We start from the raw sequence: 24,223 nt of genomic DNA on the forward strand, positions 1-24,223 counted from the left end.
CTCAGTTGACTGATATTCAACAACCAAAACTAGGACTAAACCCTAATATTCAAGCTTTTCTGGACCAAACCCTAATAAACCAACTATTGTTAGGACCAAAATCTAAATACCACTAATATTATTAAGGGGTTAAAACTACAGTTTTGGGATCTTATTAAACCACCCCCAAACAGCATTTTGCTTGACCTCAAGCAAATATGAGAAATTAAAATAAGTGACCAAAAATAGAGTTCTAACTAATCTTGTTTCGCCGCGTGCGATTGCATTGACCATATACAACAAGGCCTTAAACCATTAGGAATTCCCTAGTGGACGAGTTATAGCCTCGTGAGAGTTTTCCAGAGAAGGTACTCACAAACTTCATCTATACTACAACGACTAAGAAATAAAATTATTGTTTCCTTATTTATTCTCAGATATCTATACATCTCACTAGCAATGAATACAAAATAATCAAGTTGAAACCTAAGCTAATATGTGCATAATAATCAATCATCTACGAATAAACATATATATAATGAACTATGCTATAAAATGCACCAATAGGTCCGTTTCTGAAACTTTGGAATAATGTCCTTAAGTAGGTCCTCACATATATGTCAAGATAAAAACACTCTGATTTTTCCACTCAAGTTTCGCTCACTCCAGTGCGCAATGGGCACATTTTACGTTGCAATCTCAAGGACACACAAGGAAGCCAAAGTCGATCAAACACATCTGCCACTTACTATCACACTAACCTATTCCTAATTGAGCTAGAGGTCTTTATTAGGTGTTGTGGGGATTAGGAGATGGTTTAAGAAGGAAGGAAATAGATATTCAAAAGGACAAGTCTGAGATAATAGAGTCTTCATATTATGTAACTAGAGAAAACCATATTCTTACTTTGCTTCTACACTTTATTTCCATCCTTAGCCATTTTTTTCTTTTTCTTTGGCTTTTGACTCCTTTGATTCTGTTTTTGGAGTTCTAACTTTTTATTTTATTTTATTTATTTATTTTAGAGAAAACCTTATTTTTATTTTGTTTTGTTTTTGTAAAAAGGTAAATGAATTGTGGTTTATGAAAGGGGTTATTTAGACTCTGGTCCTACTATTAATAGCGAAATTAGGCTTTGGTCCTACTTTTTTCCTTTACTGTGAGTCAACAAAATTGACTTTGGTCATTCTGTTTGGTTATTGCAAATGGCCAAAATACCCCTAAGCTTGATAATCACGTTTCAAAACAATCATCCATAGCCACATGGACATCAGAACTGAAATGAAACAAAAAACGAACAGAGCGAACTGGCATCCCAAACAGGCCCAACTTCATCACCTAGCACCACCATTATTAGTCACATACTAAAAAAATCCAATTTTCCACCAAATTCAATAAATCACCATAAATATTATCATCACCCGCGACCGTCGTCTTTGATCTAACATCAGTGAAACCATCTTCTTCCTCCACCATGAACCATTGCCAATCCTCATCGGAATTAACACCACCGGCCGCCCCCACTCTCCACCATACTTCAATTTTCCCAAACCAAACCTCAAGCACTTGAAGAAGAAGATAATATATTGAGAATTTAATCCAATTGCAGAAACTACAATTGATTAAATGTAATGATTTTGAAACACCATAGAGGTGCTAACTCATAGAAACACCACTGCCATCTCTTCTTGATTTTCTTATTTGATTTCGTGGGTTGAGATTTCTCAATTTGGGTTGTTGGGTTTGATTTCTCAATGTTGATTGTTTGGTTTCAAGGATATTCCGTCAAGTTTCAATGTTTATCAGTTTGGGTGGATTTTTTTTTGTCTCTTTTGGATTTTTGTGTTCTGGATCCATGTTTTATGTTGTTTTTTTTGGAAAATAATATGTTTTGGTCTTTGAATACTTTGATTTTTCATATTAATTTCATGAAGAGAAAGGGTGAGGAAAATGATGAATTAAAGAAGTGAGAGTATCTTGACACAACCTTTAGATGAGGGGTCCAGATCACGACACATCTCTGTCTCATTTTAGTTTGGTTTCAACTGTACCACGTGAGAAGCTTGGGGGGTATTATGGCCATATTGAAAACACAAACAGACTTAAACAGTTTGACCACGGTCAATTTTGTTGACTCACAGTCAACAAACAGAAGTAGGATCAAAGCCTAATAAATTTGAAAAGTAGGACCAAAGCCTAATTTCGCTATTAATAGTAGGACCAAAGTCTACATAACCCTTTATGAAAGGCTAAAGAAAGGCTCAGAGGGGCGACTAGCGAAAAATAATTTCATATAGGTTTGCATTTCTGGCTATATCGATCTAAAAAGGGCCTAAATTCTCTCTTAGGATATGGCATAGTGATCAAGCAAGTGGATGTGTGATTTCTCTATTCAAAATTACTTCTCCTTTGTGTCATTACTCATATATTACACTCATAAGGCTTTTAGGCTATATTCTCACAGGATTTGTAGAATAAGTATACTAGCCTAGATTTCAGAAACTTACTGACAATACAAACATAGATGCTCATGCAATATATTTATAGAAAGATGCAATGATTATTACCTACATATTAACCTAAGTTTCTAAAAACTATTCTAATTTAAGAGCTAACGTGAAACTTCTAGACTATTATCATCATAGAAAAAGAAACAATACTAGTATTCCTAAGTGTATAGCATAAATGTTTTATTTATATCTTTGAATTTTTAAATTTTTTTACTAGAAAACAAGTGCATATTATACATATATATATCCTAATAGGTGCCTTAAATTTCGCATGTTTCTATGCTACCCCCAAACAAAAACATGCTTTGTCCTTAAAGTATAGAAATAAGAAGGGTAGGAAATACTATAGAAACGCGTGAGAATTTAGAGCATCTGCAAAACAAATTTAAAACATACTAATATAGATAAATAAAAACAGATGCAAGTATATATGAGTTCCACCCGTTATGGGGATAACAATAATCAAATTGCTTGGGACATAAGCAGACACGAACAAAAAGTAAAACTTACCTCATATCTAGCATTTAAGCATTGTCCTCCTCTTCTATAAAGAAATAAGATTTATTTCCATCCTACCACGCCATGATAATTTGCCAGGCCGCACGCCATTTATCATCTACCTTTGCTAACTTGCTAAGCACCACTTGGTCGGATGAGGTGTAAGAGGCAACCCAATTAGGTTGTAGCCTCCCCCCGCCAAGTCATTGCACAGAATGAGCGTATAATGCAATTGGTGGGTCTTACAATGTCAAACCCCAACCCAATCCATGAAACAGATACAATACTCCAGAAAGAAACATAGCATTTTACGGCAAACTAAGACAGGCATAAGAAGGTACTTATGCCTCATATTATGAGCTCGTGCTAAACTAGACACTAAGGTCTGCAGAAAGTCATAGAGCATACGTCCCTCAGCTAGAGCAAGGAAAATGTCACAAGTGGCGTCATTCACAGAAGAAAAACGCCATTCCCCTAAGATATTTAGCATGATAAAGAACATAACAATGCCCACGTTAAGGGACAAGCTACCAAGGGCTACGTTATATTGCCCTTGGTCCACTACATGGAAAGTTCCTGCCCCATAGGTCTAATGCAAAAATTCATAGTTGTAGGTGTACATATTGTCTACCAAATAGCCCCATGAATTTTGGATTTCAGCAGGCATCAAAAGTCCAATAGCAAAGGCAAAAAAATAACTTGGTTAAGTACATTGTTTCATCATCAATGGTGATAGAGAACACTTGTTCTCCATCCTGCCGATAAAAGAATTTACAATAATCATAGAAATAAGCTATAAGTGCAGGAGAATATAGTTCATCAGAGCTTACCATTAGAGGCTGCCATCCTGCCTGTATAATCACGTCACGGAACCAAGATCCATACGCATCACTCACAAATAAATCTTTGAAGGACTGCTCCGGTATGATCTGAGGAGATTTCATATCAAACAAACACGCTACGGAACTCCTGGAAGTAACCTCAGAAGAAACCACAAAAATCAGAACTGGAAGTGACTGTGGAGGAGAAGGCACTGGCGCGCTCTAGTTGGCCTGTGAGAAGGCGCGGGCGCGCTCTGAGTTTAGGCAAAATAGTGGGCGTGCGGGCTCCGTGTACTAGAAGTGCTCTGAAGTGAAAGTGGAGATAAAAAGTAAGAGGTGCAAATTGAGAGGTGTGGTTTTAAGTTTAGAGTGAACCAAGGATTTATAGAGGACTAGTTTCCAAATCTAAGTTCCATAAGGTGCCCAAATTGTTATGGCAAAATGATGGAAACAAAAAATTTCTAGAACAAAAAATAGGAACTGACCAGATGCATACTCTAAAATCAAACAAATAGCATTTTGGTTGAAACTAAGATAGCAATCATCCAATTTCTACTCCTTGAGGTTGCATAACCTAACACTAGCTAATTCTAGTGACACCAATTTAGCAACATGCTGCCAAAAATCATATTCTCACAATCTTGCAATATTAACTTCCAAAACGGTGGATATGGTAAAATACAATGCTAACAAATAATGCCACCCCCAAACAAATCGGGAAGGCGGGATTCATGAAACATAGATAGCATGCTTGGACAAAAATTAAATTAAATTCAAATTCAAATAACAATTAATTACTCAAAAACAAATACATAATCCAATATTAACTACTTAACTTAATAACTAAAAATCCAATTCTACTAAAAACATGGAAAATACATCAAAACAACAATTCAACAAAACTAGCCACGAGATGAGGATGGGCCAAAGTCATCCGTCCTGCATCGCTGACGCTAATGCCTCACAGAGCTATCAGAAGAAGAACCCTCATGAGGTGGCAAGCGTCATAGAACTTCTACTTGAAATTTTCGGTGTAGCTCCATAAATGCCTTCATAGCTTCCCAACGCTCATCCTCACGCTGGACGAGAGTCTCCATGTTTTTTACAATTATCAAATGGCGCCGCTGCCATCTTAGTTATGTTTAGATTCATTTCCTTCCGTATTTTTAATCCTACCAAAATCCCATTAAACCCACACACCCTTTTTTGGTTCTAACTGTGTTTGTTTGGTTCAGAAAATATTTTTTTTCGCAGAAATACCTTGAGCGCGCCCGCGCTCTAAGTACCCTATTTTTGAAGTGCGCCCGCCTTCAGGGTACTGGAATTTGTGTCAAGCTTGAGCACACCTGCGCCCTTATTAGCTTGATTCCAAGTGCGCCCGTGCCCCTTCTAAAGAAGCCCGATTTTCACAAGTTAGTTCAAACTCTCGTTTGTTCAAGTTATTCAGTGTTTCCAACTTCTTACATACACTGAGATTGCGTATACAAGACGCTATTCAAACGCGTAGCAAGGAGGCATTCAGGTACTCCTTCCACTCCTTGCCTCTTCTGTTAGGGGAGTTTTTAATTCTAGCATATCATGGTTGTTTTGACTGTTGTTCGTGTTTCTTTAATATTGGACTTAGCCTTGCATGAGATTAAGGTCTGGTAAGAAAAAATTGTCTAACATGATCTATCATAAACATCAATGGACATGCCTATCTAGAGTACCATACACTACACCTGCATCAATGGCTAAAGAAATAGAGACTCCTCTCTCTGATTTTTACAAAGCCCTGAACGATAGCCCTAAGTCATGCATCGTTCTTGCAGACCTAGTGGGGGATTTTCGAATTCCCTAGAATATTTTTAATTTGTTACCAATTTTTCATGGGTTAGACCATGAGAAGTATCAGCATATGCGTAGGATAGAACAAGTTCTTACCACATTCTATCATCCTACTGTAGGCTCGGAACAAATTAAACTGAGGGTGTTTCCTTTTACCTTAGCCGATAAGGCGGCATCTTGGTTAATTGCCCAAGCGCCTAATTCTGTTGACTCATGGGCTAAACTTGTTCAATTGTTTATGGAACAATTTTACCTACCACTGAATATAGATGAAATGCTTTACAAGATTCATTTCTTCCACCAGAATCCTCATTAATCCTTTTCAGAGGCCTGGAATCGTTTCATTGATCTTCTCATAGAGTGTCCACATCATAACCTTGCGAAAGACACGCTTGTTCGTGCCTTTTTCAAGGGGCTTTTACATCATCATAAAGAGATTATTGATATAATGAATGGGGGTAGTTTCCTTAGTAAAGGAGCCTCAGAGGTTTATAGGTTTTTATAAGATCAATCTAAGCGTAATAATAACTGGGGGCGGGGGGGAGGGGGGGGGGTAATGACATCCCCCACTCCGCTAATGCTTCATTAATAGTTAAGACTGCCAGTATGTTTGAGGTTAAACCTGATCTTGAGCTTTGAACTGTAATGGAATCCCTCACAAAAAAGGTAGAAGCCATTCTATTCAACAAAAGCCTACCCTTGTCATGAACGTCAACTCTATTCCTTGTAATTTCTGTTTGAGTCCTGAGCATCCCGACTCCTATTGTCCTCGCGTCTATGAGCAACCACCCACACAATCGGATAATATTTGCTCAGTTAATAGCCTTCCTATTCCTAACACCCCTTGGAGACAAAATCTTAACTTTAATTGGAGAAATAATCAACAAGTTACACCTCCAGGGTATAATAATCAAAACGTTTGGCCAGCAAACAATTACAACCAAGCTCCACCACGACAAGGACAAGGGCAAGGTAATTATAATAATAATAATTATAATGCTAGCAGAGGTATAATTCTGGTTAATAATAACTATCACAACCCACCCGTTAATAATCAACGTGAGATAGTTCCTGTCACACCATCTATGACCACTACACATCCACAATCGGATCATTTTGATGCGTTCATGCAAACTCAACAACAGATTTTACAATCCATACAACAATCATTACAGCAGTTAACCCAAGAGAAAGTACAACCAAAAGGTGTATTCCCAGGTCAAGCTATTCCTAATCCAAAAATGCCAAACACAACCTTTGAAGTAATCGGTAATACTAGTAATGAAAATTTAAACGTAGGTGAGTTAAATGCCATCACCACTCTCCGTTCTGGCAGAGTGGTTGACAACACCATAACTATGCCTGTTGTTACACCACCAGTGGTCATTACCAATGAAAACTTACTATATACCGGTATAGAAACTGAAGATCCTACCCCTATAGAAGTACTAGTTAAACAACAACCAAAGAAAAAAACAGCCAAGGTTAAACATCCTGTTGATCCATATGCTAAATATAGAGAGAAACCGTCGTTTCCCCAGAGACTAGCCATGTTAAACAAGGATACAAATTTTGATGAGATTAGGGAAGTTTTTAAAAATTTAACAATAAACCTACCTTTTCTTGAAGCTATTAAAAAGTTGCCACAACATGCTAAGTTTCTAAAAGAGTTGTGCACTACTAGGTAGAAAACAAACATTCTAAAAAATGCCTTTCTAACTAAACAATTTCCTACTTTATCTGAACATAATGGAATCATTAAGTACAAGGACCCTGGTTGTCCTACTGTACAATGCACCTTAGGGGATACCCACACGACAACTTATCTATTAGACCTGGAGGTGAGTGTTAACTTATTCCCATATTATCTATATAAACAAACAGGTCTACAAGAAATGCAACCAACTAAAATGATGTTGCAATTAGCTGATCGTTCTATTAAGTATCATAAGGGTGTGGTTGAAAAAGTGCGAGTTAAGGTTCAAGATTTTTACTACCCAGCCGACTTCGTTATCCTCGACACAGAAATCGATAACGACTTTGTTCCTATCATCTTAGGCGTCCTTTCTTGGCAAATGCCAACGCACTCATAAACTGCTGTGATGGTTTGATGTCTATGTCCTTTTGCCATCTTTCTGTTGAGGTAAATGTTTTCAAAATGATACAATAGTTACCCGATACGACTATCGATGGAGAAGTTAGCATGATCGAGAGCTTAGCTCAATATTATTTCAACAAAACATTTTCTGAGAATCAGATGCACCAATTCAAATTTCGACTTCGACGATGACTCTTGGGACGTAGATGAAATTGAGGAAGATTTCCTTCGACTCTTCTACAACTCTTCTTTTCCACCTCGCGAGTCTCTCCCTATCAACATCCATTCACCCACATCACATCTTAATGTCACTCATTCACCTTCCATCACCAACATTCCCCACCTTCCACCTTTCCAAAGGAAACTTGAGTTTGTACTTGACCTTCTTGCTTCTCCTGTGCTTCATGATTATTTAAACTTTCCGGATATGAAAAAAGTAACCAAGGACAAGCCACCCGACCATTTCATTTTCAGATGTGTGATTATACCAACATACGCCATAAATGAGTTTTGTGATAAACTAACATTTTCATTTTTTCTAGTCCTTACTTCTAAAACTTATCCATATCCCACATATCTTCCACAACCATCCATTTTTTCACAATCATTCACTTGGCTACTCTTTCGTTTTAGAAAAAAGGAGAAATTGCATGCTAGGTTAGGTTCTAGATCTATCAGTATTCACTCTCATTCTGCTATGCCAGGTTATAGGAAATCTTGGTGCCTAATTCTATTTGGGTTTGCAGTCCATGTTAATTATTTATGGATAGACCCACAAATCTTTAGATTGTTGATATATGGAGAACTGCATGTTAATACATGTTTTAGTCTAGTAAGTCTCGAGAATCTGACTTTAAAATACCCACATTTTAAAACAAATTTTCTAAACCATGTTTTCAAAAATTTGTTTGGGGGGTGAGGTGTTTGGTCTTTCCATTATTGATCGCTCAACTTCCTATTCTTGGCCCATCCTCATCTCGTGGCTAGTTTTGTTGAATTTTTATTTTGTTGTATTTTCACTGTTTTTAGTAGAATTGGACTTTTAGTTGTTTAGTTAAGTAGTTAATATTAGATTACATATTTTCTTTTGAGTAATTAATTGTTATTTGAATTTTAAGTTAATTTAATTTGTGTCCAAGCATGCTATCTATGTTTCATGAATCCAACCTTCCCGATTTGTTTGGGGGTGGCATTATTTGTTTCACATTGTATTTTACCTTATCCACTGCTTTAGAAGTTAATATTGCAAGATTGTGAGACTATGAATTGTGGGAACATGTTGCTAAATTGGTGTTGCTAGAATTAGCTAGTGATGGGTTGTGCAACCTCAAGGAGTAGAAATTAGATGATTGCTATTTTAGTTTCAACCAAAAAGCTATTAGTTTGATTTTGGAGTATGCATCTAGTCTATTTCTATTTTGGATTTAGAAAATTTTTGTTTCCATCATCTTGCCTTAACAATTTGGGCAACTTGTGGAACTTAGATTAAGAAACTAGTCCTCTATAAGTCCTTGGTTCACTCTAAACTTAAAACCACTCTTCTCACTTTACGCATCTCACTTTTATCTTCACTTTCACTTCAGAGCACTTCTGGTACACGGAGCATGCATGCCCCTAATTTGGCCTAAACTCAGAGTGCTCCCGCACCCAAGGTACTGGAATTCTTGTCAAACAAAAGCGCACCTGTGCCTTTCCACAGGCAAACTTAAGCACGCCCGCACCTTCACCTCCGCATTAACTTCCAGTTCTAATTTTTTGTGGGTTCTTCCAAGGTTGCTCCCAAGAGTTCTAGAGTGTGTTTGTTGCTATGAAATCTCATCAGATCATACCGGAGCAATCCTTCGAAGATTTTTTTGTGAGTGACACCTATGGATCTTAAGCAAAGTGATTATACAGGCAGGATGGCAGCCTCTAATGGTAAGCTCTGATGAACTATATTCTCCTGCACTTATAGCTTATTTCTATGATCATTGTATGTTCTTTTATCTGCCGGATGGAGAACAAGTGTTCTCTGTCACCATTGATGATGAAACATTAGACTTAACAAAGTTCTTGTTGGCTTTTGCTATTAGACTTTCGATGACACTTGAAATCCAAAATTCATGGGGTTATTTGGTAGACAATATGTACACCTACAACTATGAATTTTTGCATGAGACCTATGGGGCAGGAATTTTTGGTGTAGAGGACCAAGGGCAATATAACGTAGCCCTTGGTAGCTTGTCCCTTAATGTGGGCATTGTTACATTCTTTATCATGCTAAATATCTTAGGGGAATGGCATTTTTCTTCTGTGAATGACGCCGCTTGTGATGTTTTCCTTGCTCTAGCTGAGGGACGTATGCTCTAAGACTTTCCGTAGACCTTAGTGTCTAGTTTAGCACGAGCCCATAGTATGAGACATAAGTACCTTCTTATGCCTGTCTTAGTTTGCCGCAAAATGCTATGTTTCTTTCCTCAGTATTGTACCCGTTCCATGGATTGGGTTGGGGTTGACATTGTAAGACCCACCAATTGCATTATACGCTCATTCCGTGCAATGACTTGGCGGGGGTGGAAGCTACAACCTAATTGGGTTACCTCTTATACCCCATCTAACCAAGTGGTGCTTAACAAGTTAGCAAAGGTAGATGATAAATGGCGTGAGGCCTAGCAAATTATCATGGCATGGGAGGATGCAAATAAATTTCATTTCTTTATAGAAAGAGGAGGACAACGCTTAAATGCTGGATATGAGGTAAGTTCTACTTTTTGTTCGTGTCTGCTTATGTCCCAAGCAATTTGATTATTGTTATCCCCATAACGGGTGGAACTCATATATAGTTGCATCTGTTTTTATTTATCTATATTAGTATGTTTTAAATTTGTTTTGAAGATGCTCTAAATTCTCACGCGTTTCCATGGTATTTCCTACCCTTCTTATTTCTATACTTTGAGGACAAAACATGTTTTTGTTTGGGGGTGGCATAGAAACACGCGTAATTTAAGGCACCTATTATGATATATATATATATATATATGTATAATATGCACTTGTTTTCTAGGAAAAAAATTTAAAAATTTAAAAATATAAGTAAAAAGTTTATGTTATACACTTAGGAATACTAGTATTGTTTCATTTTCTACGATGATAATAGTCTAGAAGTTTCACGTTAGCTCTTCAATTAGAACAGTTTTTAGAAACTTAGGTTAATATATAGGTAATAATCATTGCATCTTTCTATAAAGATATTGCATAAGCATCTATGTTTGTATTGACAGTAAGTTTCTGAAATCTTGGCTAGTATACTTATTCTACAATTCCTATAAGAATATAGCATAAAAGCATTTTGAGTGAAATATCTGAGTAAGGACACAAGGGAGAAGTAATTCCGAATACATAAATCACACGTCCACTTGCTTGATCACTATGCCATATCCTAAAAGAGAATTTAGGCCCTTTTTAGATCGATATAGCCAAAAATTCAAACCTAAATGAAATTATTTTCCACTAGTCGCCCCTCTGAGCCTTTCTTTAGCCTTTTATAAACCACAATTCCTTTACTCTTTTACAAAAACAAACATAAATAAAAATAAGGCTACCCATTTTTGAATGAGTCTGATAATAGAGATGAAGAAAAGAAAAGAGAAAGACCTGTGAAACTAAGAATTTATTAGTTGCTTCAAATAAGAAAAGAAAAGAAAGTTTCCATCCAAAGAAAAGAAAAAATAAAAAATAAAAAAAAATAAAAAAAAAAAAGTTAGAACTCCAAAAATAGAATCAAAGGAGTCAAAAGGCAAAGAAAAAGAAAAAAATGGCTAAGGATGGAAACAAAGTATATAAGCAAAGTAAGAACAAGGTTTTCTCTAGTTACATAATATGAAGACTCAATTATCTCAGACTTGTCCTTTTGAATATCCATTTCCTTCCTTCTTAAACCATCTCCTAATCCCGGCAACACCTAATAAAGACCTCTAGCTCAATTATGAATAGGTTAGTGTGATAGTAAGTGGCAGATGTGTTTGATCGACTTTGGCTTCCTTGTGTGTCATTGAGATATCAACGTAAAATGTGCCCACTGCGCACTGGAGTGAGTGAAACTTGACTGGAAAAATTAGAATGTTTTTGTTTTGACATATATGTGAGGACCTACTTAATGACGCTATTCCAAATTTTCAGAAACGGACCTATTAGTGCATTTCATAGCATAGTTCATTATATATATGTTTATCCATAGATGATTGATTATGATGCACATATTAGCTTAGGTTTCGACTTTATTATTTTGTATTCATTTCTAGTGAGATGTATAGATATCTGAGAATAAATATGGAAACAATAATTTTATTTCTTAGTCGTCGTAGTATAGATAAAGTTTGTGAGTACCTTATCTGGAAAACTCTCATGAGGCTATAACTCGTCCACTAGGGAATTCCTAGTGTTAGTTAGAATTATTGCCTATTCAAGAGATTCACTCTAGAAGTTAGTTTATTCACCATGAGAATGGGTTAAACTTCCTCTCATGCTTTCTATTATTTGGTTAGAGATGCCATGAATAGTTAGAGATCAAATACTTAATCTTTATTGGTTAGGATTGCAATAATCTACACTAGCATATTAGGAATAAATCAATGTGGAATCAAATCCCCCTAATTCCTTCCTCATATTCACATCCTAGTATTTAATTGCCATAGTATAAGTTAGAACATTTTAATTAGTTAAATTGCCATATTAGTATAATTATAAACCATTACTCTCATTGATTTTGTTAGAATTGTTAAATTAGTGAAACTTAACGTCTAAACGACTAGGAGTGGAACGAATTCTCTACTCCACATATTGCATGATTAACGAGAGTAGAACTTTGATCAATTAGCATAAATTCAAGCTTTTACTTATTCCTAGCGTAATTAGTTAAGAGTAGGTAAAATGATTGATTTTTACAATTATCAAATGGCGCCGCTGCCATCTTAGTTTTGTTTAGATTTGTTTCCTTTCTTATTTTTAATCCTACCAAAATCCTATTAAACCTACCCACCCTTGTTTGGTTCTAACTGCGTATGTTTGGTTCAGAAAATATTTTTTTTGTAGAAATACCTTGAGCACGCCCGCGCTATAAGTGCCCTATTTCTGAAGTGCGCCCGCCATTAGGGTTCTGGAATTTGTGTCAACCTTGAGCGCGCCCGCGCCCTTATAAGCCTGATTCCAAGCGCTCCCGTGCCCCTTCTGAAGAAGCCCGATTTTCACAGGTTAGTTCAAACTCTCGTTTGTTCAAGTTATTTAGTGTTTCCAACTTCTTACATACACTGAGATTCTGTATACAATATGTTATTCAAATGCGTAGCAAGGAGGCATTAAGGTACTCCTTCTTCCACTCCTCGCCTCTTCTGTCATAGGAGTTTTTAATTATAGCATATCAGGGTTGTTTTGACCGTTGTTCGTGTTTCTTTAATATTGGACTTGGCCTTACGTGAGATTAAGGTCTGGTAAGAAAAACCGTCTAACGTGATCTATCGTAAACGTCAACGCACATGCCTATCTAGAATACCACACACTACACCTGCATAATTGGCTAAAAAAATAGAGACTCCTCTCTCTGATTTTTACAAAGCCCAGAACGATAGCCCTAAGTCATGCATCGTTCTTGCAGACCCAGTGGGGGATTTTCGAATTCCCCCGAATATTTTTAATTTGTTACCAGTTTTTCATGGTTAGACCATGAGAAGACTTATCAGCATATGCGTAGGATAGAACAAGTTTTTACCACATTCCATCATCCTACCATAGGCTCGAAACAAATTAAACTGAGGGTGTTTCCTTTCACCCTAGCCAATAAGGCGGCATCTTGGTTAACTACCCAAGCGCCTAATTATGTGGACTCATGGGCTAAACTTGTTCAATTGTTTATGGAACAGTTTTATCCACCACTGAAGACAGATGAAATGCCTTACAAGATACATTTCTTTCGCCAGAATCCCCATGAATCCATTTGAAAGGCCAAGAATTGTTTTACTGATCTTCTCATAAAGTGTCCACATCATAACCTTACGAAAGACACGCTTGTTCATGACTTTTTCAAGGGGTTTTAACATCATCATAAAGAGGTTCTTGATATAATGAATGGGGGTAGTTTCTTTAGTAAAGGATCCTCAGAGACTTATAGGTTTTTAGAAGATTAAACTAAACATAATAATAACTGGGGGGGTAACGATATCCCCCGCTCCGCTAAAGCTTCTTCAACAGTTAAGGCTGCCAGTATGTTTGAGGTTAAACCTGATCCTGAGCTTAAAACTTTGATCGAATCCCACCCAAAAAAGGTAGAAGCCATTTCTATTCAACAAAAGCCTACCCCCTGTCATGAACGTCAGCTCTATTCCATGTAATTTCTGTTTAAGTCCTGAGCATTCCGACTCCAAGCTTGTCTTTTCACTAGGTTATGATATGGACACTCTATGAGAAGATCAGTGAAACGATTCCAGGCCTCTGAAAAGGATTCTGGAGGAAGAAATGAATCTTGTAAAGCATTTCATCTGTCTTCAGTGGTATGTAAAATTGTTCCATAAACAATAGAACAAGCTCGGCCCATGAGTTCACAGAATTAGGCGCTTGGCCAGTTAACCATGATCCCGCCTTATCGGCTAGGGTGAAAGGAAACACCCTCATTTTAATTTGTTTCGAGCCTACGGTATGATGATGGAATGTGGTAAGAACTTGTTCTATCTTACACAAATGTTGATAAGGCTTCTCATGATCTAACCCATGGAAAACTGGTAACAAATTAGGGCTCTGTAATTCCCCCACTAGGTCTGCAAGAACGATGCATGACTTAGGGCTATCATTCAGGGCTTTGTAAAAATCAGAGAGAGGAGTTTTTGTTTCTTCAGCCATAGATGTAAGTGTAGTGTGTGGTATTCTAGATACGCGTGTTAGTTGACATTTACGATAGATCACGTTAGATGATTTTTTCTTACCAGACCTTAATCTCATGCAAGGCTAAGTCCAATATTAAAGAAACACGAACAACAGTCAAAACAACCCTGATATGCTTGAATTAAAAACTCCTTTGATAAAAGAGGCGAGGAGTGGAAGAAGGAGTACCTGAATGCCTCCTTGCTATGCGTTTGAATAGCGTCTTGTATATGCAATCTCAGCGTATGTAAGAAGTTGGAAACATTGAATAGGTTGAACAAATGAGAGTTTGAACTAACCTATGAAAATTGGGCTTCTTCAAAAGGGGCGCGAGCGCGCTTGGAATCATGCTAATAAGGGTGCGGGCGCGCTCAAGCTTGACACAAATTCCAATACCCTGAGGGCGGGCGCACTTCAGAAATAGGGTACTTAGAGCGCTGGCGCACTCATGGTATTTCTGTTAAAAAAAATATTTTCTGAACCAAACAAACACAGGTAGAACCAAACAAGGGTGGGTGGGTTTAATGGGATTTTGGCAGGACTAAAAATACGAAAGGAAACGAATCTAAACAGAACTAAGATGGCAGCGGTGCCATTCGTTAATTGTAAAAAACAATCATTTTACCTAATCTTAACTAATTATACTAGGAATAAGTAAATGCTTGAATTTATGCTAGTTGATCAAAGTTCTACTCTCGTTAATCATGCAATATGTGGAGTAGAGATTTCGTTCCACTCTTAGTCGTTTAGACGTTAAGTCTCACTAGATTAATCAATTATAACAAAATCAATGAGAGTAATGGATTGAAATTATACTAATGTGATGAAAATAACTAATTGAGATGTTCTAATTTATACTACGACAATTTAACGAGAAGATGTGAATATGGAGAAGGTATTAGGGGAATTTGATTCCACCTTGATTTATTCCTAATATGCTAGTGTAGATTATTGCAATCCTAACCAATGAAGATTAAGTATTTAATCCCAAACTATTCCTGGCATCTCTAACCAAATAATAGAAAGCATGAGAGGAAGTTTAAACAATTTTAATGGTTAATAAACTAACCACTAAAGTGAAACTCTTGAACAAGAAATAAATCTAAACTAACACATCAAGTCTTCATCAAAGCTTCATCAAACCTCTCTAATGGAGGTTTAGCTCAGATTCATCAGACTATCATTAATAGAAGAATAAGAAAAAAACATTATTGAAAGAATATAAATTGGCTTTATTAATATAATGGAAGAGAGTTTAAGAATTTAAAACTATATTAAAAACTAAGTATTGACTAATTACCTAAGTCTATAAATTAAAATCTAAGTACTAAGAGTTATGCCTTAGTCCCCTTTATATAGAAGAGGGCTAGGTCTACAATTTCGTGCATGGGCTTTGGAGCCATGTTTTGGGCCATTAAATTGAGCCCAAAACCTAATTACTTAAGTCCAAAAAGGGTTTCTTTGTTGGAAATTACTACAACAGCCTTTTCGCCCACCTCTACTTTTCTACTTTGATCAAAGCCTAGACCATTAGAAATCACTTTTCGAGCCGGTTTGTTTGACATATTGTAGGCCCAATTCCGAGGTCTGAGTCCAAAGATACGGCCTGCAGAATTTCTGATGACTTTTGTGCGCTATTTCTGCCCGCGTTAACTTTGACTTTTCCGCTTTGACTGAGCTTTAACAAGGCGTTTTCACATTGAAACTTGGGCTTTAACCATAGAACTTCTTAGCAACCAACCTTTGCTCCTTTCTCTTGCAAAAGGAACACATTTCTTCGCATATTTGACTCTAATGCAGTGGGCAGTGGGCACACTTCACCTTACAATCTCAATGACACACAAGGAAACCGAAGTCTATCAAACACATCTGCCACTTACTATCACACTAACCTATTCCTAATTGAGCTAGAGGTCTTTATTAGGTGTTGCAGAGATTAGGTGATGGTTTTAAGAAGGAAGGAAATGGATATTCAAAATGACAAGTCTGAGATAATAGAGTCTTCATATTATGTAACTAGACACAACCTTCTTCTTACTTTGCTTCTACACTTTGTTTCCATCCTTAGCCATTTTTTCCTTTTTCATTGGCTTTTTATTCCTTTGACTCTGTTTTTGGAGTTCTGACTTTTTATTTTATTTATTTATTTATTTTTTCTTTTCTTTGGATGGAAACTTTTTTTTTTTCTTATTTGAAGCAACTAAAAAATTCTTGGTTTCGCAGGTTTTTTTTTTTTTCTTCATCTATATTCTCAGACTCATTCAAAAATGGGTAGGCTTATTTTTATTTTATTTTGTTTTTGTAAAAGGGTAAAGGAGTTGTGGTTTATGAAAGGCTCAAAGGGGCAACTAGCGGAAAATAATTTCATTTAGGTTTGAACTTCTGGCTATATCGATCCAAAAAGGGCCTAAATTCTCTCTTAGGATATGGCATAGTAATCAAGCAAGTGGACGTGTGATTTCACTTTTCGGAATTACTTCTCCCTTGTGTAATTACTCAGATATTTCACTCATAAGGCTTTTAGGCTATATTCTCACAGGATTTGTAGAAGAAGTATACTAGTCTAGATTTCATAAACTTACTGCCAATACAAACATAGATGCTCATGCAATATATTTATAGAAAGATGCAATAATTATTACCTATATATTAACCAAAGTTTCTAAAAACTATTCTAATTTAAAAGCTAACGTGAAACTTCTAGACTATTATCATCATACAAAAAGAAACAATACCAGTATTCCTAAGTGTATAACATAAACTTTTTATTTATATTTTTGAATTTTTGAATTTTTTACTAGAAAACAAGTGCATATTATACATATATATATCTGAATAGGTGCCTTAAATTATGCGTGTTTCTGTGCCACCCCCAAACAACAACATGCTTTGTCCTCAAAGTATAGAAATAAGAAGGGTAGAAAATACCATGGAAATACTTTAGAATTTAGAGCATCTGCAAAACAAATTTAAAACATACTAATATAGATAAATAAAAACAGAAGCAACTCTGTATGAGTTCTACCCATTATGAGGATAACAAAAATCAAATTGCTTGGGACATAAGCAGACAAAAACAAAATGTGAAACTTACCTCATATCCAACATTTAAGCGTTGTCCTACTCTTCTATAAAGAAATGAGGTTCCTTTGCATCCTGCCACGCCATGATAATTTGACAAGCCTCATGCCATTTATCATCTACCTTTGCTAACATGTTAAGCGCCACTTTTTCGGATGGGGTGTAAGGGGCAACCCAATTAGGTTGCGGAATGAGTGTATAATGTAATTGGTGGGTCTTACAATGTTAACCCCAACCCAATCTGTGAAACGGGTACAAAACTCTGGAAAGAAAAATAGCATTATGCGGCAAACTAAGACAGGCATAAGAAGGTACTTATGCCTCATACTATGGGCTCGTGCTAAACTAGACATTAAGGTCTGGGGAAGGTCATAGAGCATATGTCGCTCAGCTATAGCAAGGAAAACGTCACAAGTGGCGTCATTCGCAGAAGAAAAATGCCATTCCCCAAAGTAATTTAGCATAATAAAGAACATAACAGCGCCCACGTTAAGGGACAATCTACCAAGGGCTAAGGTTATATTGCCCTTGGTCCTCTACACAGAAAATTCCTGCCTCATAGGTCTCATGCAAAAACTCATAGTTGTAGGTGTACATATTGTCTACCAAATAGCCCCATGAATTTTGGATTTCAGCAGGCATTGAAAGTCCAATAGCAAAGGCCAACAAGAACTTGGTTTAGTCCATTGTTTCATCATCAATGGTGATAGAGAACACTTATTCTCCATCGGGCTGATAAAAGAACTTACAATGATCATAGAAATAAGCTGTAAGTGCAGGAGAATATAGTTCATCATAGCTTACCATTAGAGGCTGCCATCCTGCCTATATAATCACGTCGCTTAACTAAGATCCATAGGTGTCACTCGCGAACAAATCTTTGAAAGATTGCTATGGTATGATCTGAGGAGAGTTCATAGCAACAAACACACTCTAGAACTCTTGGAAGCAACCTCGGAAAAACCCACAAATAATCAGAATTGGAAATGACTACGGAGGTGAAGGCGAGGGCGCGCTTAAGATTGCCTGTGGAAGGGTGTGGGCTCGCTCTTGCTTGATAAGAATTCCAGTACTTCGGGGGCGGGCGCGCTCTGAGTTTAGGCCAAATAGGGGGCGTGCGTGCTCCGTGTATCGGAAGTGCTCTGTAGTGAAAGTGAAGATAAAAGTGAGATGTGCCAAGTGAGAATAGTGGTTTTAAGTTTAGAGTGAACCAAGGACTTATAGGGGACTAGTTTCTTAATCTAAGTTCCACAAGTTGTCCAAATTGTTAAGGCAAGATGATGGAAACATATATTTTCTAAATCCAAAATAGAAACAGACCAGATGCATACTCCAAAATCAAACCAATAACTTTTTGGCTAAAACTAAAATAGTAATCATCCAATTTCTACTCCTTGAGGTTGCACAACCCAACACTAGCTAATTCTTGCAACACCAATTTAGCAACATGCTCCCACAATTCATATTCTCACTATCTTGTAATATTAACTTCCAAAATGGTGGATATGGAAAAATACAATGCTAAACAAATAATGCCACACCCAAACAAATCGAGAAGGTGGGATTCATGAAACATAGATAACATGCTTGGACAAAAATTAAATTAACTTAAAATTCAAATAACAATTAATTACTCAAAAACAATTACATAATTCAATATTAACTACTTAACTAAACAACTAAAAATCCAATTCTACTAAAAACACTAAAGATACATCAAAACAACAATACAACTAAACTAGCCACGAGTTGAGGATGGGCCAAGAACATGAAGTTGAGCGATCAAGAATGGAAGGACCAAACACCCCACCCCCAAACAAATTTTTGAAAATATGGTTTAGAAAATTTGTTTTAAAACGTGGGTCTTTTAAAGTTAGATTCCCAAGACTTACTAGACTAAGACATCTATTAACATGTAGTTTTCCTTATATCAACAATCTAAAGAGTTGCGGGTCTGTCCATAAATAATTAACACGGACTGCAAACCCAAATAGAATTAGGCACTAAGATTTCCTCTGACGTGGCGTAGCGGAATTAGAGTGAATATTGAAGGATCTAGAACCTAACCTAGCATGCAATTTCTTCTTTTTTCTCCAATGAAAGGGTAGCCAAGTGAATGATCGTGAAAAAATGGATGGTTTTGGAAGATATGTGGGATATGGATAAGTTTTAGAAGTAAGGAATGGAAAAAATGAGAATATGGATTTAGCACAAAACTCATTGGTGGCGTGGGTTGGTATAATCACACATTTGAAAATGAAAGGGTTGGGTGGTTTGTCCTTGGATAGTATTTTCATATCGGGAGGGTTGAAATAATCATGAAGTACAGGAGAAGAAAGATGGTCAAGTGCAAACTCAAGGTTCCTTTGAAAATGTGGAAGGTGGGGAATATTGGTGATGGATGGTGAATGGGTGACATTAGGATGTGATGTGGGTGAATGGATGTTGATAGGGAGAGACTCGCAAGGTGACAAAGAAGGGTTGCAGAAGAGTCGAAGGAAATCTTCCTCAATTTTATCTACGCCCAGGTAGTCACCGTCAAAGTCGTCATTTCCGAAGGAAAGGAATTGGTGCATCTAATTCTCAGGAAACATTTTGTTGAAATAATCTTGTGCTAAGCTCTCAATCATGTTAACTTCTCCATCAATAGTCATATCGGGTAACTGTTGCATCATTTTGAAAATATTTACCTCAACAGAAAGATGGCCAAAGGACATGGACATCGAATCATCACGATAGTTTATGAGCGAGTTGGCAGTTGCCAAGAAAGGACGCCCTAAGATGATAGGAACAGAGTCGTTAGCGACTTCTGTGTCGAGGATAACGAAGTCGACTGGGTAGTAAAAATCTTGAACCTTAACCGGCACGTTTTCAACCACACCCTTAAGATACTTAATAGAACGATCAGCTAATTACAACGTCATTTTAGTTGATTGCATCTCTTGTAGATCTATTAGTTTATATATATAATACTGGAGTAAGTTAATACTCGCCCCAAGTCTAATAGAACAATTGTCGTATGGGTATCCCCTAAGGTGCGTTGTATAGTAGGAAGACCAAGGTCATTGTACTTAACGATTCCATTATGTTCAGATAAAGTGGGAAACATTTCAGTTAGAAATGCGTCTTTTGGAATATTTGTTTTTCGCCTAGTAGTGCACAACTCTTTTAGAAACTTAGCATGTTGTGGTAACTTTTTAATAGCTTCAAGAAAAGGTAGGTTTATCATTAGATTTTTAAAAATTTCTCTAATCTCATTAAAATTTGTATCCTTGTTTAACATGGCTAGTCTCTAGAGAAACGACGGTTTCTCTCTATATTTAACATATTGACTTGATAAGAGCCCAAAACTTTAGTTTTAACCCCTTAACAATATTATTTTTAAACCAATTATGTGATTAATAAATAAGAGTTAGTGCTGTTTACGTGCTTTTGTGTATTTCAGGCATTGAAGTTGAATATGTGAAGAAATATGTCCCTTTTGTGAGATAAAGGAGCAAAGGTTGGTTGCTAAGAAGTTCTATGATTAAAGGCCAAGATTCAAGGAGAAAAAGCCTTTTTAAAGCCCGATCAAAGCTGGAAAGTCAAAGTCAACAAGAGCAGAAATAGCGCATAAAAGTCAGCAGAACTTTCGAAAGCCGTATCTTTGGACTCAGACCTCATAATTGGGCCTACCATATGTCAAAACGACTGGCTCGGGAAGAGATTTCTAATGGTCCAAGCCTTGATCCAATCAGAGGAGCAAAAATGGATGAAAATGCTATTGCAGTAAATTCTTGTAGAGAAACCCTTTTTGGGCTGAAGTAATCAAGTTTTGGGATCGATTTTATAGCCCAAAACTTTGCTCCAAAGCCCATGCACGAACTTTTAGACCTAGCCTCTTCTATATATAGAGGACTAAAGCCAAACTCTTTGTCTCTCCTAGATTAGATTCATAAAATAGATTAGACATAATTAATTAGTCAATACTTAGTTTTTAATACAGTTTTGAATCATTAGACTCTTTTTCATTAGATTAATAAAGTAAATTTATATTTCTTCAAAGATGTCTTATTCTTATTCTCTACTCCAATTATTGTAAGATTCACGAGAGTAGAACTTTGATACATTCGCGTAAATTCTTATGTTTTACTTCTGCCTAAGTTTAATTAGTTTAGTAGGAGTAAACACTAGTTTTTACATTTATCAAATGGCGCCGCTACCATCTTAGTTTTGTTTAGATTCATTTCCTTTCGTATTGTTAATCATAAAAAAATCCCATTAAACCCATCCACCCTTGTTTGGTTCTAACTGTATTTGTTTGGTTCAAAAACTAAATTTTTTCACAGAAATACCTTGAGCGTGCCCGCACTCTAGATAGCCTATTTCTAAAGCGCGCTCCGCGCTCAACCTATTGGACATCGTCTAAGGCAAGAGTGCGCCGCGCACCTTTATTAGGCTAATTCCAAGAGCGTTCGCGCCCTCTTCTGAATAAGCCCGATTTCACAGGTTAGTTCCAACTTTCGTTTGTTCAAGTTATTCAGTGTTTCTATCTTCTTGAATACACTGAGATCGCGTAACAAGACGCTATTCAAACAGGTAGCAAGGAGGCATTCAGGTACTCCTTCTTCCACTCCTCGCCTCTTCTGCCAGAGGAGTTTTTCATTCTAACATATCAGGATTGTTTCTTTAATAATTGACTTAGCCTTGCATGAGATTAAGGTCCGGTTAGAAAAAACCGACTAACGTGATCTATCATAAATGTCAACGCACACGCCTATCTAGAATACCACACACTACACCTGCATTAATGGCTGACACTACTAAAAAAATGACATATTATGATGTTTGTTTTTTTATCTATTTTGACGACTTTGTTAAAAACCGTCAAGATAGGTGTTTTAGTAATATTTTTATGATGGCTATTACAACATTATATCCTGTATGACACAAGCGTCAAGAAAATATAATAATTTTATGACGGCAACATTATGTCGTGTATGACACAAGCATCAAGAAAATATAATAATTTTATGACGTCTATTGCAATATTATGTCGTGTATGACACTTGTATAATAATTTTATGACCGCTATTGCAATATTATTTCGTGTATGACACAAGCATCAAGAAAATATGATGGTGTTTCCTAAAACAGTGAAATTAGCAATAGAATAAACCGTAAACCTTCTCACAATTTTTTGGGCACTAGGTTGGACCATTTTGGCTTTCAATTAAATCGTCAATAACTTAACAAAAAAATATATATAACAAAATCAAATAACTCACTAATAAAAATTGAACCGTCAATACACTCCGGAGTTTCCTCACCCATCTTCTTAATTTTTCAGTCTTTTAATTTTTATTAGAGAAAAAAGAAAAAACACAAAAGTGCGTTTTCTTTCTGGAAACCTAGGTCATCTTCTTTGTCCTCTCCAATTGGAACACACATTAGCACTTGCACCTCTCTATTTCCTTCTCTGAAATCGACATCTCGCTGAATCTTTATTTGCCTCTCATCTGGCCATGGAGAAAAAGGCGCCTCCTTGTCTTTCAGATTCCGATTTTACTTGGTTATCTCATTTTAGAAACATGTATTTGACATAAAATTTGGAGAGAGAGAGAGAAAGAAAGAAAGAAAGAAAGGAGACACAATCTTGAAACAAAACCCTTAAAAAAATGATGGTGGCCGTCAGAACCGCGACAACAGTGAAAGACGTATCTCCTCATGAGTTCGTCAAGGCTTACTCTACTCATCTCAAACGCTCCGGCAAGATGGAGCTTCCTCATTGGACTGATATTGTAAAGACTGCTACTTTCAAGGAGCTTGCTCCGTATGACCTAAATTGATACTATGTTAGAGCTGCTTCCATGACTAGGAAGATTTACTTGAGGCAGGGTATTGGAGTGGGAAGATTCCGCAAGATCTATGTGATAGGGTTATATACTAAAAGCATTACTTTTGTATTAACTCTAACTCTTTATATTTTGAATGAGAATCATATGGGCAAATGTTATGTATATTATTATGTTATTAGTTATATGCATATGTCTAATACTTTATGTTGTAGATGATATGGTGTGTGTTGACACACAGAAGATCATATCATCAGTACCTTATAAAGTATAAGTAAACGTTCACAACCTAAATGGATTTGGACAAACCATTGGTATGGTTGTAGTATAATCTGGTATTAGTATATCTTGACTATAGGATTACACTAGTATACTTTGTGTATATTGAACAGGACCAAGTGAGGTTGTTTCTCTTTATACTGACTATATAAGAGAACAAACACCTCTGTTATTATGGATGCTTGTCCTCTTAATCCGGATATAATAACGGGCACTTACGTGCATTGTACATTGCTTCAAATCATCAATGAGTGAGATTCATATGTGAATCAACAAACTTGATGAATTGGGTAATGACAATGTATGTAAGGTGTGCTGTTGATTATATAAGGAATCCGTGACTCACAGGAAGTCGGGTTGATGATGTCCCCTTGAGGAGCTCAAAAGGATTGTCATGTTAACCCTGCA

The sequence above is a fragment of the Coptis chinensis genome, chromosome 9 (assembly GCF_015680905.1).
Source record: "Coptis chinensis isolate HL-2020 chromosome 9, ASM1568090v1, whole genome shotgun sequence".
Taxonomy (NCBI): Eukaryota; Viridiplantae; Streptophyta; class Magnoliopsida; order Ranunculales; family Ranunculaceae; genus Coptis; species Coptis chinensis.